General features: G+C 36.9%; 1 protein-coding gene and 1 long non-coding RNA gene across 2 annotated transcripts in view; both read left to right on the top strand.

The window, feature by feature from the left end:
* The window catches only part of LOC135215807 (lachesin-like), a 395,715-nt gene that overhangs the window by 226,931 nt on the left and 151,566 nt on the right, over positions 1-17,218 (top strand). The gene's annotated exons all lie outside the window — the stretch shown is intronic.
* LOC135215902 (uncharacterized) overlaps positions 1-17,218 on the top strand; it is a 149,045-nt gene that overhangs the window by 91,543 nt on the left and 40,284 nt on the right. The window contains exon 2 of the long non-coding RNA XR_010314767.1: positions 15,212-15,328. This is a non-coding gene — a long non-coding RNA (uncharacterized LOC135215902). The remainder of the gene's footprint in view (positions 1-15,211; positions 15,329-17,218) is intronic.

Here is a 17,218-nt window from a genome sequence, read left to right as displayed (position 1 = left end):
TGTGCAAAGCGACCGCGAGCTGTTATGAATAAGACTTTGCGAACAAATGCGCCGCAAATTGGCTTGTGATGAAAGCGTCTTTAGAACTTCATTGGAAAGTCCCCGTTAATGGGAATATCTGCAAAATTAGCGCAAGTTCGAAAGGTCTTAACTGGCCAGTTGGTAGTTGCTAGTTTTGATAGTAGTAGTTTTTCATGGATAGTTATTTTGATGTTGTCATTTATGTTTATTTACTGCAAATGTTATTCATATTCAAGATGCGTTATGTTTTGTCAGTACTCAAATTGTGCCTATTTGATAAGCTTGTGTTGAAGGTGATTATTTCTTTGTAGTCTCTCGCGTGATTATTTATCTGTTGATGTGTTTTGGTGCTTATTCAAATTTATTTCAGAGCTTCCGTGGTAGTTTATTACTGCACTGTCAATCATTTTTATTACAGTGCTTTTAGATACACCATCTGTAGAACAGTGAAGGCAACGCTTTCACTGTCGCTAAGCTTGAGCTGAAGACGAGCAATGAGCTTTGAGATTCGAGAGAGGAGGGACTGAGGCCTAAGTCGAATTTTTGACTCTGGTTGCTGTGGTTGTCATCCTGTCTCCTCCACCACTTACTGACTTGTGCTGGATTCCATTGACATTTTGACGAGATTGTCTTCTGTAAGAGTATAGGTGAAGACAATTTGTGAAGCCACTGCTGATAGTAAGGGTTGCCATGGAAATGATACATTCCCTGCAATGCAGACTAAAGCAGAAAGATGTCTCCCCCAACCCATGCCCTATCTATTTAGTTATCTGCTATCCATATATCTCCTCTTTTTTACTTCGAACTGTATTCGGGAGGGGCCGAGAAACTATTGTCTTGTGGCGAATTAAAATTTTTGGCAACGTGAGTTTTCATTTTACCTACTCCACTTCTGTCTGCTTTTCTCTCGCTTTCTTAAGATACAAGTATGTGAGGGCGATCACGTTGGCGATATTTAATTCTAATTTTTATGTTTAGATTTTGATATGTCTCCATATCGTTTGTACATACACATGCGAACGCTCACACATACATACGTACATAAATACATACACACACATTACATATAGTATATATATGTGTGCGTGTGTGTCGGAGGTTCAATATTAATTATTTGTCTGGTTTAAGATTGACCTCACAGTGAATCCCACATTCCCCACATTACAGTTGGGGCTATTGAGCTAACGAAGCATTTGCACCGAATTCGAATGTTAAAATCGAGAGAATCGCATCAAAATCCATCGGGAATACGACGAATTACAGCCTTAATGCGATAGTGATTTAAAAGTAACATTTGCCTCATAATTATTAATATGACTCCTGACTACAGTGCACTTTTAACAAGAGCTTTTGTTTTCTTTGGAACCACATCTCTAGGCAACTTCCCGAAGGCATTCTATGAATAATGGCATTGCTTTTAGTGTACAAAACACATTTGATCATGCAAATGGCCTAAATATAGAGATATACCTCTGGGACGAATGAACTAAAGGACTAATACAAGCACAAATGTCAAATGGCAATATGTTTTCTCTTCCAAAATGTATATTGTATGCATGGGAGTTTGTTTCTTTCAAACTTCAACAACTACATAATGCATTTGGTTTAAAGCAAACAAGCCACTTGTACACGCACACACACACACACACACACACACACACACACACACACACACACACACATATATATATATATATATATATATATATATATATATATATAAACAGTTTTGTGTGTGTCTGTCTGTCTGTGCCTGTGTGAGTGGGTTTGTTTGTGTGTCATTTGAATGTTCTTATTTCATTTTTCATGATATGGTTCTTATTGGGGTCGTGTAACCATGCGTTAGTATCTAATATATTTAGTTTCCTTTGGAGTTTCATGTACCTTTTATAAATATGTAAGTACATGCACACAATTCCATACACGTAATCTTATTTTATACTTTTACATTTCGAAAATATAAGTATGTAAGTAGTACATGCACTCAAATCCATATACATAATCATATTTGATACTTTTACAGTTTGAAAATATACGAGCGAATAAGTAAGTCGTGAATGCAAATCTTTTTGCTCTGATTTGTATTTTTCCATTCATTAATGTCATGATGCTGTCTAGATACATTAGTCAGATCATTCATTAATAACCCTCCGCGTACAATTAACAGAGGAATGACGACATTGTGGCGAAAATATCAAGGCAGATTCCGAGTCCCCAAATAATGGAAGCGATGGAGTCATTAATAAGGGAGGAGGAATCTTCCCTCGGACTCCTGCAGCAGCAGCAGCTGTCCGTCGGTCGGTATTTCTCTCTATTAGGGAGGGAGGGGTTGGTGTGGTGGGGCAGGGAGGGGAGGGTTGCCATCAGGTCATATTGTGATTCTCTCTCTCTCTCTCTCTCTCTCTCTCTCTCTCTCTCTCTTTCATTCAATTATGTTATATGGACCATGCCTTGAGCTCTGTTACTTTTTGACTATCTTTTTTCTGAAACCTTCGGATAAAAGGAATGATTCCTCTCTCTCTCTATCTCTCTCTTCCATTCATGTGTATATAGGCCACGATGCATTGATACTCTGTTGTTTACTTTTAGACTATCTTTTTCAGAAACCTTCGTATAAAAAGGAATGATTCTCTCTCTCTCTCTCTCTCTCTCTCTCTCTCTCTCTCTCTCTCTTTACACATGATTTGTCAGCACCTCTCTCTCTCTTCCTGTCTCCCCTTACACATGATTTGTCAGCACCTCTCTCTCTCTTCCTGTCTCCCCTTACACATGATTTGTCAGCACGTCTCTCTCTCTCTCTCTCTCTCTCTCTCTCTCTCTCTCTCTCTCTCTCTCTGGTTCTCGGTCCATGGACAGTGGTAGGCATCGTCCGTACATCTCTCTTCTTTCATAAGGCAATAATAACGCCCTTAAGTGCGTCCTTCTCTCGAGTAATGATGGCCCTACGCAAATACCGGCGTAGAGCTCCTTGTATTAAGAGACAAAACGAACCACACACTCTCTCTCTCTCTCTCTCTCTCTCTCTCTCTCTCTCTCTCTCACACACAAATACAGATACAGACAAGTACCTCTTTACTCTGCTTTTTAACTGCATTTTATTTTAGTACGCGATTTCTCCTTTTCTCTCGTTTAAATGATACCAAACTGCGTTTTTTTTTCCTTTTTTTTTTTTCCTTTTTTTATCTCCAGAAAGGAAGAACATATTTGTAATCAAAGTTTGTGGGTTTTTAATGCTGCCGTGCGTTTGTGCGGGTTTGATGAATTCGCATTGTTTTTTATTATCTATTTATGTTTCGTTTATTTTGAAGTTGTAGAGATTTTGCCCGTTGATGCTCTCTCTCTCTCTCTCTCGACACCGTCATTCACTCTCTGATACCATTATCTCTAGTTAACCTCTCTCATTCAAGTGATAACAATACATTGCTCTGCCATTATCTCCGGGAGAGATTCACCCAGATCCTGTATTGCAGGTTGACATGCGATGCTTTATTCACTTGCTGGTGCTGCTGCTGACGCCGAGGAACCAAAAAAGCAGAGCTTTTCTTTGGAAACTTTTTCCGCTTCTTTATTCTCCTTCTTATCACTAATATTATACTTATTGCCATTGTCATCTGCTTCTCGTTTTTTCTGTTCTATTTGCATTTGTATCTGCTTCTCGTTTTTTCTGTTCTATTTGCATTTGTATATCTGAATGTGACTCAGAACGGAAATTATATTTATCATTTCAAGGTTTTTTTTCTTATCAGTTTAGTTTTTTTTATTAGATTCTTGCTGCATAATTTTTTTTTTTCATAAATGCTCTGGATTCTGCGCTATATATTTGATAAATGGTTCTCTTAATCATTTTATTAGTGCTTCAGGGAATCCAGTCTTGTATTAATCATTTCTCCAGATTCTTCTGTTAAAATGATTGATTTGCATAATTCACATTATAATTTAGTTTCTGATTTAAAGTTTGTTTCAAAGAAACGATTTTTAATCATTCGTTGCAAAAGTTGATAATTATGACGCTGGATTTCTGTTTGTCCATGCGTTAAGTAACATCTGCTGGTATCATTTATCATTTTTCATAATGAAATATCGGTTATGACCGTGTCGAGCCAAGATTAATATTCACGTTGGAGACTAGCAGCATTGCAATAGTGATTTATGCATTTGTTTGTTACCTCATATGTCAAGTAACGGACTTGCATATTATGCACAGAGCTCTCGTTGCTGTCATGCTGTTTCTGTCGTTTGATTTACACACACACATTACACACACACACACACACACATACATATATATATACATATATATATATATATATATATATATATATGCACACATACATATATGTGTATGAATGTATGTATACTATATGTATATGATATATATATATATAATAATATATATATATATATATATATATATATATAATATATATGTGTGTGTATGTATAGAGAGAGAGAGAGAGAGAGAGAGAGAGAGTGGATTGCTCCAGAAAGAGTCGCCCTTTAGATCCTAATTGCGTGTTGGGATACGTCTGTTGAACCCCTGCTTTCTCCATCCATGACAGCAACCCACCACAATCTGTAAATTACCAAGTACATGAATTGTTGGGAAGTTAGCAAATGCACATTAGATTTATAACGGAGAGCTCTCCCTGTGCCTCGTTCTTGCCCTGGTTACGAATCTGGGTCCTTTTGATGGTATAATGTATGCATATTCCCATTGGATATGGGTCGCGAACTGCAGTATAGACTTGGGTTGTTTTTCGAGACTGCCCCAATAAAAATATTTATCCCAATAAAAACAAATAAATGTTTAAAAAGACACTGCTGTGAGGACACATGGGGGCCACAGGGCAGTTTGGCTTTAATTGGTTGGTAACGGGTGGTGGAACGAATGGTATCCCTCATATTTAGGTCCAGTGATACTTTAATAATAATAATGACACAGGACATAAAAAGACCTTTCCTGTGTGTTTTATGAGGCACATGAATTAAACAGTACACAGTTCCCCAGCTACGAGACATACCTTCTGGCTAGAAGGAGAGCCCTTGAAAGCTAAAGAATTCATTATAAGTATTGACTTTCTTTCTTGTATTTGTCAAAACGTATTGGATTTTGAAGTTTAATAGTAATATGATGATGATGATGATGATGATAATATAGCAATAAAAATTCACGACCCTAAAGGTGTTGTCATATGTATGTAATTTTAGACATTTTGATGTCTCTTGTTACTTAGCTTTGTAACCTGTTAATAACTGGTTGACACATTATAAGTTAAATAATAATAATGATGATAATACTAATTTGCCTCGCAACTTTGGAAAGATCTGTATTTTTATTTCATGTGGTCGATAAAGTAAAATTAATTCTCACGCGCAGTAGGTGAAACTCTTTATAAGATTGATTCTTCCGGAACTTAAATGTTGTCGTATTTTTAGACTTTGAAGAAAGCTTATAATTTGATCATTTTTGAATTATCCGCTTCTACGAACAGATTACTTACCAAATAAGAGGCCAGTCACAAGGCAAGCATTAACTTGTAATGATTTGCGCATGGAGAGCTCAATATTGTGTCTTTACGTTTTATATTTCGATTTCATTTAATCTGAAAAAATAATTTTGTAATATTTTTTATATACATCAGGTTTTTTTTTATCTTCCTCTGAATTCCTACTTACACGTTCAGTTTCAGTTGAAGATTGCTCCTAGGGCCGGTGCTCACAGGTAACAACTCTCCGAGTAGGTATTCATAGTAATGGGAAGAGTAAAAACCGATTGAAAATAACGCGAGAACAATTGCTTCACTAATCGCGCAGACTAACACAGAGAGCAGCAGAATAAAGTACAGTGTCCCAGCATAATGGGTCCATGTACTCATATGTAAAATCCTTAGTGCTTTTTGGGAGCTTTTGTTTGATGAACATTTGACAAGCAAGTCATTTGCAAGCTCGACTCCCGTCGTCCTCTTTGTTGCAACGGCTGTGACAAATGGCATGCTTTCCTTCCCTTCCTCTCCCCACCCCCCCTCACCCTGCCCTCCCCACCCTTTTGTTTGTCCTTGTCAACCATTATGCCAAATCAATGAACTCGAATTTTTGTCCGTGTATTTACCGTCAACAATTACCGATGGTTCTGGCGATATACGTTTGCATATGTTATCGACTGGTCTTTTGTGCGGCCGTAACGACTGGCACAAAAATATCGCGCGCTACTTTGACGAATTGCCGTCCGGAAGGCTCTCTCTCTCTCTCTCTCTCTCTCTCTCTCTCTCTCTCTCTCTCTCTCTCTAGGATTTTTCATTTCGATGTTACTTGGTGCGCTGTGATGGAAGAAATTGATGAGGATATTAATTTGTACGGCTCGTGGGATTTCATGGTGGTGTCATTTCACAATAACTGACGTGGCGATGTAAAATTGGATGGTTATACAGACAGACTCCGCGAACTTTTGAATTCTTTTATCATTAACACCTCATGCACTATACTTGAATATTTTTATAGAGACACACACACACACACACACACACTCACACACACATATATATATATGTATAATATATATATATATATATATATATATATATATATATATATATATATATAGTATAATGTAATTGAACAGCAGATTCTTCATATATTAGTATATACACACACATACATACATATGTATATATATATATATATATATATATATATATATATATATATATATGTGTATGTATGTATGTATGTATGTATGTAGCATGTATTTATATATAATAATTTAAGTATATGTATGTGCAGACAGCTGAATATCATTCATAAACGATTATATATATATATATATATATATATGATATTATATATATATATATATATATATCCATATCCATAACTGCATTGTAAGTGGCCATTCCTCCAACGGACTAATATGAGGCATGAAATAAATTCTTGAATGTAAATTACATTTTTATCTTTACATCGACAATTTTTCCCCCGGACGCGAACGGGAAAGCCCATAAATGTGGAATGATTTTGTAAATGTGGAATTACTTTTATTGTTTGAAAGGGTGGGCGGCCGCTTTAGACGGTAAATACAGGATAACAGTTATATTCAGCATCAATATTGAATTGTTATTGGGTTTTTTATGCATGGTTTTTTTTTATTTGAGGGACGTGCTTGTTTTCTAGTGAAAATGTGATTATTGGATTATGGACGCAATTTCAAAGATTTGTGCGATAAGTGCTACTATTTTAATTTTTGATTATTATTATTATTATTATTATTATTATTATATTATTATTATTATTATTATTAGATTATTTATTATTTTATTATTATTAGTAAACAAGATTATGTTTTTATTTTGCATCATTTAGTCCTCTCAATAATTTCTTCGCTTTTGGAACAAATATGTTGAAATATAAATGATTCGAATATCAAAAGAGGCTGAGACGTCAGCGATGGTTTCCTAGGTACTGAAATGCAGTTGATTATGTAGACTGTATATAACACAACATAAACTGCGAAGGAAGTTTAAAAGAATATAACGAGGACAAGCCTCTTCCTAACGTTTTCACTATCTTGTCTCTGATTGTGGTGACCTGGTAGAATAAAAACCAAAGAAGACCTCGCAGTGATATCATATATATATATATATATATATCTATATATATATATATATATATATATATATATATATATATATATATATATATATATGTATGTATCATAACATTAAGATCAATATTTTGAAGCCACATAAATAATTTTTTCTATGATAGGAAGAAAGCAGTTCAGTAAACGATATTTCCATGTAGTTTGCTGGCTACTGGCTTATTATTATTATTATTATTATTATTATTATTATTATTTATTATTATTATTATTATTATTATTATTATTATTATTATTATTATTTGGGAAAACTCTATCGCGAGAGAATATATAATGTTCTAAAGGGTCCACAATAATAAACAGTGTTGAGAGTCCGTATATAATTTTTAAAACTTTACAAAAATCTTTCGAACCCTTCACTGGGTTCATCTTCAGTCCAAATGAACAATTAGTTACAACATGTACTGAGGTGAATGTTGTAATTAATTGTTCATTTGGACTGAAGATGAACCCAGGGAAGGGTTCGAAAGCTTTTTGTAAAGTTTTAAAAATTATACACGGACTCGCAACTGTTTATTGTTGTGGATGGACCCTTTAGAACATTATTATTACTAGAGGGCCATATAACATTTTGCTGTTGTTAAATGAAGCTGGCCTCATGCCAACACGGATTCTTGCTTGAAGAAGCAGCCTGCAAAAATTTCCTAACTTCATCCAAGCAGTTGTCTGAATATAGAAAATTCTTCGAGTTCTCTTTATGATGTAAGCAACTAGGTAGATATTAGTCATCGCTTAGAAAGGGTTGGGACAGTGGCTGAAGATGAGATATGTTTTCAGGATTTGATAACAAGCATCGTTGATATGTTTTAACAGTAGATGTCAGGTATTAGTATTACGAATGGTAGTAGAAATAATACTTATAACAATATTAGCTAATATAACATTTACTGGTTTATTTCTTGTGTATTTGGGATATATAATTTTTTGCGAAGTGGTCACAGATTTGTAATGTCTTCGAATACACGTAATGAGTCTGAGGAATATATTTCGACTAATTGCCATTGTTTCGTTTGTTCTGTGGGATTCCGTGTCATTTGTCACTTGGGAGCATGTTAATTAATGCTGTCTAAACTTTGAGTGACGGTTTCTACTTTAATGGTCATAGCTTCAGATATTAATACGCGTTAAAGATGTATCTCACTATTTTACGCTGAAAAATGATAGTTCTTCAAAGAAATACTTGAAAAACGAAAGGGTGGCTGTTGAGTGGCAATTGTAAGCAATATTAGGAGACTTTCCGGACTTGTTTAATGTACTCTCAACCTTTAGCCGTTGTCTTTTTTTCTTTGTACTGTACTGTGCCTCATAAACAGACTTGATGTCAGGCGAGGATGACAGCCAAACCTCAGCTCCACCTCTTGTGGAAGCACACCGACTAACCCCACAGAAAGCCCCAAGGAAATGAGGAATTGATGAGAGACATCGGACACAGAAATATTCGATTTCATTGAAGCTGGGTAAACCTTTGAGGCCACTTCCTCAAAGGTGAACCAGTATATACTTATAATGAATCTATACGCTTTTTTTAATATTTGTTAAACTGAACATGATATTTTTTACAGTTCACATTATTATTATTATTATTATTATTATTATTATTATTATTATTATTATTATTATTATTATTATTATTATTATTGCAGCTATCTTATACAGTCTCTCTCTCTCTCTCTCTCTTATATTTGTATATATATATATATATATATATATATATATATATAATATATATATATATATTATATATATACGCTTTTTTTAACATTTATTAAACTGAACATGATATTTTTTTTTTTTTTACTGTTCACATTATTATTATTATTATTATTATTCTTATTATTATTATTATTATTATTATTATTATTGAAAATGGTAAAAGTTTTGCTTGCAGCTATCCTATACAGATCACTCTCTCTCTCTCTCTCTCTCTCTCTCTCTCTCTCTCGTATAGTTATTGTCCGCAAGGCAAGAAATAGGAAGGACGGTTTCTATGTGTATGTGAGAAATGAGGCTACAGTCTAGTTTCTGGTTGGTTGTCGGGTCCTACTGCTCTCGCTCTCTCTCTCAATCACTGCTCTCCGAGGACTCTTACCACGATATGTTATTCATGTGCTGAATTGAAAACAGTGAGAGATTGGTCTGAAACGGTTCTTTAAAATATGTGTAAAATCAGTAAAAATTGGCTTGTTCCATAGATGACTATACATAACTCTACGGCTTTTAAATGAAGATTTCACATTTTATTTTGCCCTACAACGTGGATAAAAAATATTGTGCTCTACTCAAACATTGTAGTGATAATGATAATTATAATAATATAATAATAATATTTCCTGCTTAAGATCTTAATAGATACAGTATGCAAGCACAGCTTGCTAAAAAGTAAGTAAGTAATAATAATAATAATAATAATAATAATAGAATGCCTGAAAATATATGGGGCAGAGGAAAACATCAGCTTCCTCAAAAATACAATGCGCAATTGGAATACAATACTTACAAGCTCTGGAATAAGACTAGCAGAGGTTAATATCAGGAGAGGGATCTTCCAGGGCGACTCACTGTCCCCACTACTCTTCGTAGTAGCCATGATTCCCATGACAAAAGTACTACAGAAAATGGATGCCGGGTACCAACTCAAGAAAAGAGGCAACAGAATCAACCATCTGATGTTCATGGACGACATCAAGCTGTATGGTAAGAGCATCAAGGAAACTAGGATACCCTAATCCAGACTGTAAGGATTGTATCTGGGACATAAGGATGGAGTTTTGGAATAGAAAAATGCGCCTTAGTCAACATACAAAAATGGCAAAGTAACGAGAACTGAAGGGATAAAGCTACCAGATGGAGCAACATCAAACACATAGATGAGACAGGATACAAATACCTGGAATAATGGGAAGGAGGGTGGATATAAAACACCAAGAGATGAAGGACACCATCAGAAAGCAAATATGCGAGACTCAAGGCGATACTCCAAGTCAAAACTCAACGCCGGAAACATGATAAAAGCCATAAACACATGGGCAGTGCCAGTAATCAGATACAGCGCAGGAATAGTGGAATGGACGAAGGCAGAACTCCGCAGCATAGATCAGAAAACCAGGAAACATATGACAATACACAAAGCACTAACTACAGCCCAAGAGCAAATACGGACAGACTATACATAACACGAAAGGAAGGAGGGAGAGGACTACTAAGTATAGAGGACTGCGTCAACATCGAGAACAGAGCACTGGGGCAATATCTGAAAACCAGTGAAGACGAGTGGCTAAAGAGTGCATGGGAAGAAGGACTAATAAAAGTAGACGAAGACCCAGAAATATACAGAGACAGGAGAAAGACAGACAGAACAGAGTACTGGCACACAAACCAATGCACGGACAATACATGAGACAGACTAAAGAACTAGCCAGCGATGACAATTGGCAATGGCTACAGAGGGGAGAGCTAAAGAAGGAAACTGAAGGAATGATAACAGCGGCACAAGATCATGGCCCTAAGAACCAGATATGTTCAAAAGAACGATAGACGGAAATAACATCTCTCCCATATGTAGGAAGTGCAATACGAAAAATGAAACCATAAACCACATAGCAAGTGAATGCCCGGCACTTGCACAGAACCAGTACAAAAAGAGGCATGATTCAGTGGCAAAAGCCCTCCACTGGAGCCTGTGCAAGAAACATCAGCTACCTTGCAGTAATAAGTGGTACGAGCACCAACCTGAAGGAGTGATAGAAAACGATCAGGCAAAGATCCTCTGGGACTATGGTATCAGAACAGATAGGGTGATACGTGCAAACAGACCAGACGTGACGTTGATTGACAAAGTCAAGAAGAAAGTATCACTCATTGATGTCGCAATACCATGGGACACCAGATTTGAAGAGAAAGAGAGAGAAAAAATGGATAAGTATCAAGATCTGAAAATAGAAATAAGAAGGATATGGGATATGCCAGTGGAAATCGTATCCATAATCATAGGAGCACTAGGCACGATCCCAAGATCCCTGAAAAGGAATCTAGAAAAACTAGAGGCTGAAGTAGCTCCAGGACTCATGCAGAAGAGTGTGATCCTAGAAACGGCACACATAGTAAGAAAAGTGATGGACTCCTAAGGAGGCAGGATGCAACCCGGAACCCCACACTATAAATACCACCCAGTCGAATTGGAGGACTGTGATAGAGCAATAATAATAATAATAATAAAAAGAAACCCAGAAGATTACTGAGTATAACTTGTTTACTTGTACTTAAGTATTTACATAGTATTTTACTTAAAACTCGAGTACTTTCAGGCCCTATCTGTGGCCTGAAAGTACTCGAGTTTTAAATAAAATACTATGTAAATACTTAAGTACAAGTAAACAAGTTATACTCGGTAATCTTGTGGGTTTCTTTTACCATCTTCAGAAGAAAACTGAAAGAAGTTTTTGTTTGGTCCAATAATAATAGTAATAATAATTATAGTATTCACAGCATGAGGCAATACAGATGCAGTAATATTTCTTGACATTAAGAATGGTAAAGGCATAATTGGCGGTAATTAGAAAATCAAAGACCAACAAAATGAAACGGTTTTGAACACATACAAGAACATACACAGCAGAACATGAACATAAATGGTTTGACAGAGAAGAATTGTGATACATAAATACAGAGAAATGTGAATTAGGTAAACATGGCAGTAAAGACAGCGTTTGAGGTCATCCATTATATGATAAAAGTCAACGGGAAAACATAAGTCTCGTTATTCCATCTCTGAAATTCAGAAGCTATTACTCTAGGCATGTATTTGTGGGGATGAGGTTTCCAACTGAATGCCTTGTCCTACCGATATTTAGGAAGCTTATGCACCAAAGACGTACGTCATTTTCTGGTGAGCTACATTCATGTCACAGACTAGATTCAGCGCTGGTCAGAAGACAAGTGATATATGGAACTCATTTCTGTATATGAAAACTGCTGAATTGTGTAACATGAAGACAAAAAGTTTACTGAAAGTTTTGAAGTTGGATTTTGATGCACATTTTAAAAAAGGACAGGAGGAACACTGCTGTCATTTTGAATTGCGATTATGTTGCGGGGATTTGGCTGCCCACAAAGCAGGAATAAAACATAAAAACGATGGTATTAGACGATTTATCAAATCAAGACTAATAAAAGATAGATATATACTGATAAAATCTGATATGGGTAACTACAGAAAAATATTAACATTGAAATACATAGATTATTCGTAAAATGTCCATGCTGACAGTATTTAAATGTCAACCCGAACGGTAGGATAAAATTATATTTGTTAATTTTTGGGTAAATTTAAGTCCGCTTTGATAAAATTCTGCTTGTAATGCTATTAAAATTTTAAAATGTTGTATAGCTTCTCAAGTGCAAGATAAAAAAAACTGTTGAAGCCATTCGCCAGATAATGTAAACACAACGCCAGTACACAATAAGATATTAGCTTTTGGATCCCCTGATTCCCTTGGATTCTTTTTCCACTGAAAACCATCAATCGGATTTTGAAAACTCACAGGAAAAACTCTTGGTCTACGCCACGATTCGAGCCGACTTGAAAGAACTACCCGGCTATGACAGAACAGGTGTTTATGCAGAGGAGAATGACATCTGTTTTTCTCCCTCCCAAATGAAGAAGAGCTTTCCTTCCGACGGACTCGATCGGGTACGTGAAACTCCACCTGGAGATCATCGCTTCCAGTGGCACTAGAGGCCGATCCTCCACTCGAGGCTAAACCAAACAGTCGTTGAAAAGGAGATCATTAATCTCATGGTTACCCGCTGAAATATTCAGTTGGGAATTTTTCCTAATGACCTAAGCTCGACTTACGGGAACGGGAAGTAGAAAATGAAAATAAAACTCAAAAGAGCGGAAAAAATAAAATAACGAGAGAATTAAAAGTATCATTTGATGCTTAGGTCAACACCAATTAGGAGCGACCTTACTTTCGTCGCTCTGATTAAGAAATGTTTACTCAATATCCTCCTCCTCCTCCTCCTCCTCCTCCTCCTCCTCTCTCTCTCTCTGTCTCTCTCTCTCGCTCTCTCACTGTGAAGTTTCAGTTGAGGATGAGTTCCCAGAACGTTTATATTTTTTCTAACTTTTAAATCTTGCGCTGTCTTACTTATTTCCCTCTTTTTCCTTTGCTTCGCTTTTGTAGGATAATAAGGTCATTTTCCATTTCATCTAAATCTGGACGTTTTTCCAGAAAATTTAACTTTGCCTTTGGGTGACAACGTCTGAGACTACTCCCGGGAATAATTAGGCGCAAACATTTTTTTGAAGTAGAACCAAAGAAATGAATGTGGGAAATCCTTCCCTGTGTCTCGGTTCTTAGGCAGTTCTCCGACTGGGCGACCTTCCCTCCTTCGGGAGGCTGATGGTTTTCCTTTTTCTTCCTCTTCTTCCTCTACTGGTCCGCTGGTAGGGTCGCTAGTGTCGTGGCGTGCCTCTCAGATGTTGCGGGTTCCCCCCTCCCCCAGGGCTATGCTAAATCACTGGCTCTGTATCATGATCAGTGACTGCTGCAGTGTGGGGTCTGTGGTGGGTGGTTGAAACCAACATCCTTAGGAAGCTTGAATTTCAGGTCAGTGGCCCCTGTGTGCTTGTTCCTTGTGAATAGGTTTAATCTACTGAAATGGTAAGAATCATAATTGAGGCCTGGATAGAAATGGGGCATTGAAAGTCTCATCGACTTTTGACAGACAAGTGAGTCAGAGATGCGCTTCTGTCATCCTGATTTTGATCGCAAATGCGAGGGTGTGAATATTGAAATGATGAAACCAACATTGAAGAATTTCGTTCTTGAAACGTGGTTAGTGAGGCCGATTTTATGAAGGGAAGAAACCTTCAGATGATTTGTTTTTAATTATGACAAAAATGGTGTCGTTCTTGTTTCCATCATCATAAAGCATGGTCTCATGTTATGTACTCTAACGACATCTCTCGATATTACGATGATAAATTTGATGGGCCTTCTTTGTTATGGTATCGCCATTCAGTGGGAACTCACTCGCTCAGATATTAATGGAGCTTGAAGTAAAAGCAGAATGTAGCTTTAATGGTGTTTGCGGATTTTGATCGAGTACTTTGGCGGTATTGACTTCCGATTTTTCTCTCTCTTTCTCTTTTTTTTCTTAATTTATGTCCGCTGTCGGGATTGCATTTCTCAACCACTTTACGTAATGGGGCAATTGTATGTCTATTGATTTGTCTGTCTCGATTTTTTTATTTGTATCTTTTTTTTGCCTGCCTTTTTTCCTATTTTATCACATATTAGAATAATTGTTTGTGTCTTCATATATACGTTCGTGTTGATTAATAGTGATTATTTACAGGCTGTTAATTAATTCTTTCATCTTAGATTTTTTCTTCTTCTGTTTATATGTTTTCGAATGGAAAGGGGGTTATTTTATGTGAACATTTGACGTCATACGGTATTTCCATGATAATTTCTTGTTTGTATGACCTTACGAATAATTGAATGTTCACTTCCGTTCTTTTCTTTACAGGTGAGTTGTTACTAAGGTGGCGTCACACGGCCCAGACGCTAAAGACCCCGATGAGGAAAGAGGCAGTTGGTTGTCCTCTCTGCCAAAATCGCTATTGACGCCGACGACGCTATCTGGGTGGGTTTGAGACTGTATTGTTCTTCGGCACACAGAGGGCTGGGCGGGTGGGCGTGGTGGCGGTTTCAGGGTCGTAGCCATCGCCCGAAATTTTTTTCCCCCATCTGTGTGTCTGTCATCTAACCTACTCCCTCCCAACCCGTGGCTTCCCTCTCCCCCCCTCCCCCATACCCTTTCTGTCTCCCTATCTCCCGAACCTTCCCCCTTCCCGAACTGTGTCATCTGGTATAACGTGACCCTCCTCCCCCATCGCCGCACCCCCAAAATCGCGGCAACCCTAAGCCTTCTGTGTACCCTTTTGTCCAAACTATTCCAACCACACCTCTTCACCGTTTCCTCTCTCCACTGCCGACTTCCCCCTTATCATGTTTCACTATCTGTAGTGGCGGTGGTTGTAAGGTCTCGTTTGCTCTTCTCAATTGTAACTCCCTCCCCCTCTCCCCCTTCGGACCTCCTCTTGTCCATTCATTCGCTCGGTTTGGATACGCCTTTGCCATCTGCAGGCGTCAATCCACCGCGTACTGAAGCATATACTACTACCGGACAAACACTCTCAGGCTCGCACGCAGACGGCTTAGATCTAAGCCTTATATTCGTGAGCGCGCGCCTACGAGCAAAAATGATTGAGCATACAAACAAAAACAGAAGGGCAAATACGCGCAAGCAAGAGGCAGATTGGCAGGTGCATGCAAACATAACACAATCGCCCAGAGGGGAGATGGCAAGCACGGTACCGCATGCTCTCAGAATTATAGAGGTGGACTTGTTTGCTTGGTCTGACAAATATCCACTCGAATCGCTTTAGTTTCTTTGATATTTTTCACCAGCTATTCCAAGCATTGTTTGACCAATTTAGTGGCATCGAATCCGAATGATCCGAGTTTCTCTTCAGTGACTCATTGAAAATTCATTATGCACATTATTTAATTGGATTGAACTTTTGTATAAATTTATCGATATAAATGTGACATTGTCTTTATTTATTTTATATATATATATATATATATATATATATATATATATATATATATATATATATATATATATATATATATATATAGATATATATATATATATATACATACTAGCTGACCAACCCGGCACTGCCAGGGAAAACTGAATGATAACTGATAAACTCTCTCTCTCTCTCTCTCTCTCTCTCTCTCTCTCTCTCTCTCTCTCTCTCTCTCTTTCCAGTTAATTTCCTGTTTCAATTACATGGTACAGCATTTTTGACATTTTATATTTCACCACTTCAACCCCCCATTCCTATCAGGGCTGAACTTGGACTTGATGGGCATCGGGAATGTTTCTATTCATCCCAGTGACCTGAAAAACTATGGATTAGGCACTAATATCCATAGTTTTTTTCATTTCTTTTACCCGCATTGGGAATGTCACTTTCATCTCAGTGACCTCAAAAACTATGGTTTAGACAAAAGTATATGTAGATTTCAGTTATTTTTACATGTCACCTCCTTCCCACCTCACCTTCCTATCAGGGCTGAACTTAGAATTAAAGGACATCAGGAGTGTCACTTCTTATTTCAGCAACCTTGAAAACTATAAATTAGAGACTACTATGAGATTCAGGGCCTCTGTAACACGGTTTTTTCGCAATAACTTTTTATCTATGCATTTCATAAATATAACGCTTATTCAGAATACATATTATATCTACACATAAATTTTGACTGTATTCTGCATTACGTAGGTTGCATAAATTTGGTACTTATAATGTAAAAGTGACATTTTTTGAAGACGGGCCAACTTACTCAGAGAAAAGGTTTCAAACGCACTCGTTACGTAACTTATGACGGCATTTCTTCCCTCTTTCTCGATGGATGATTGGCTATACGTATCGAAGGCTAAACCTCTGGCAACAATGAC

This window comes from Macrobrachium nipponense, chromosome 11 (genome assembly GCF_015104395.2).
Source record: "Macrobrachium nipponense isolate FS-2020 chromosome 11, ASM1510439v2, whole genome shotgun sequence".
In the NCBI taxonomy this organism is placed as follows: Eukaryota; Metazoa; Arthropoda; class Malacostraca; order Decapoda; family Palaemonidae; genus Macrobrachium; species Macrobrachium nipponense.
This window is presented reverse-complemented; position numbering and strand designations above follow the sequence as displayed.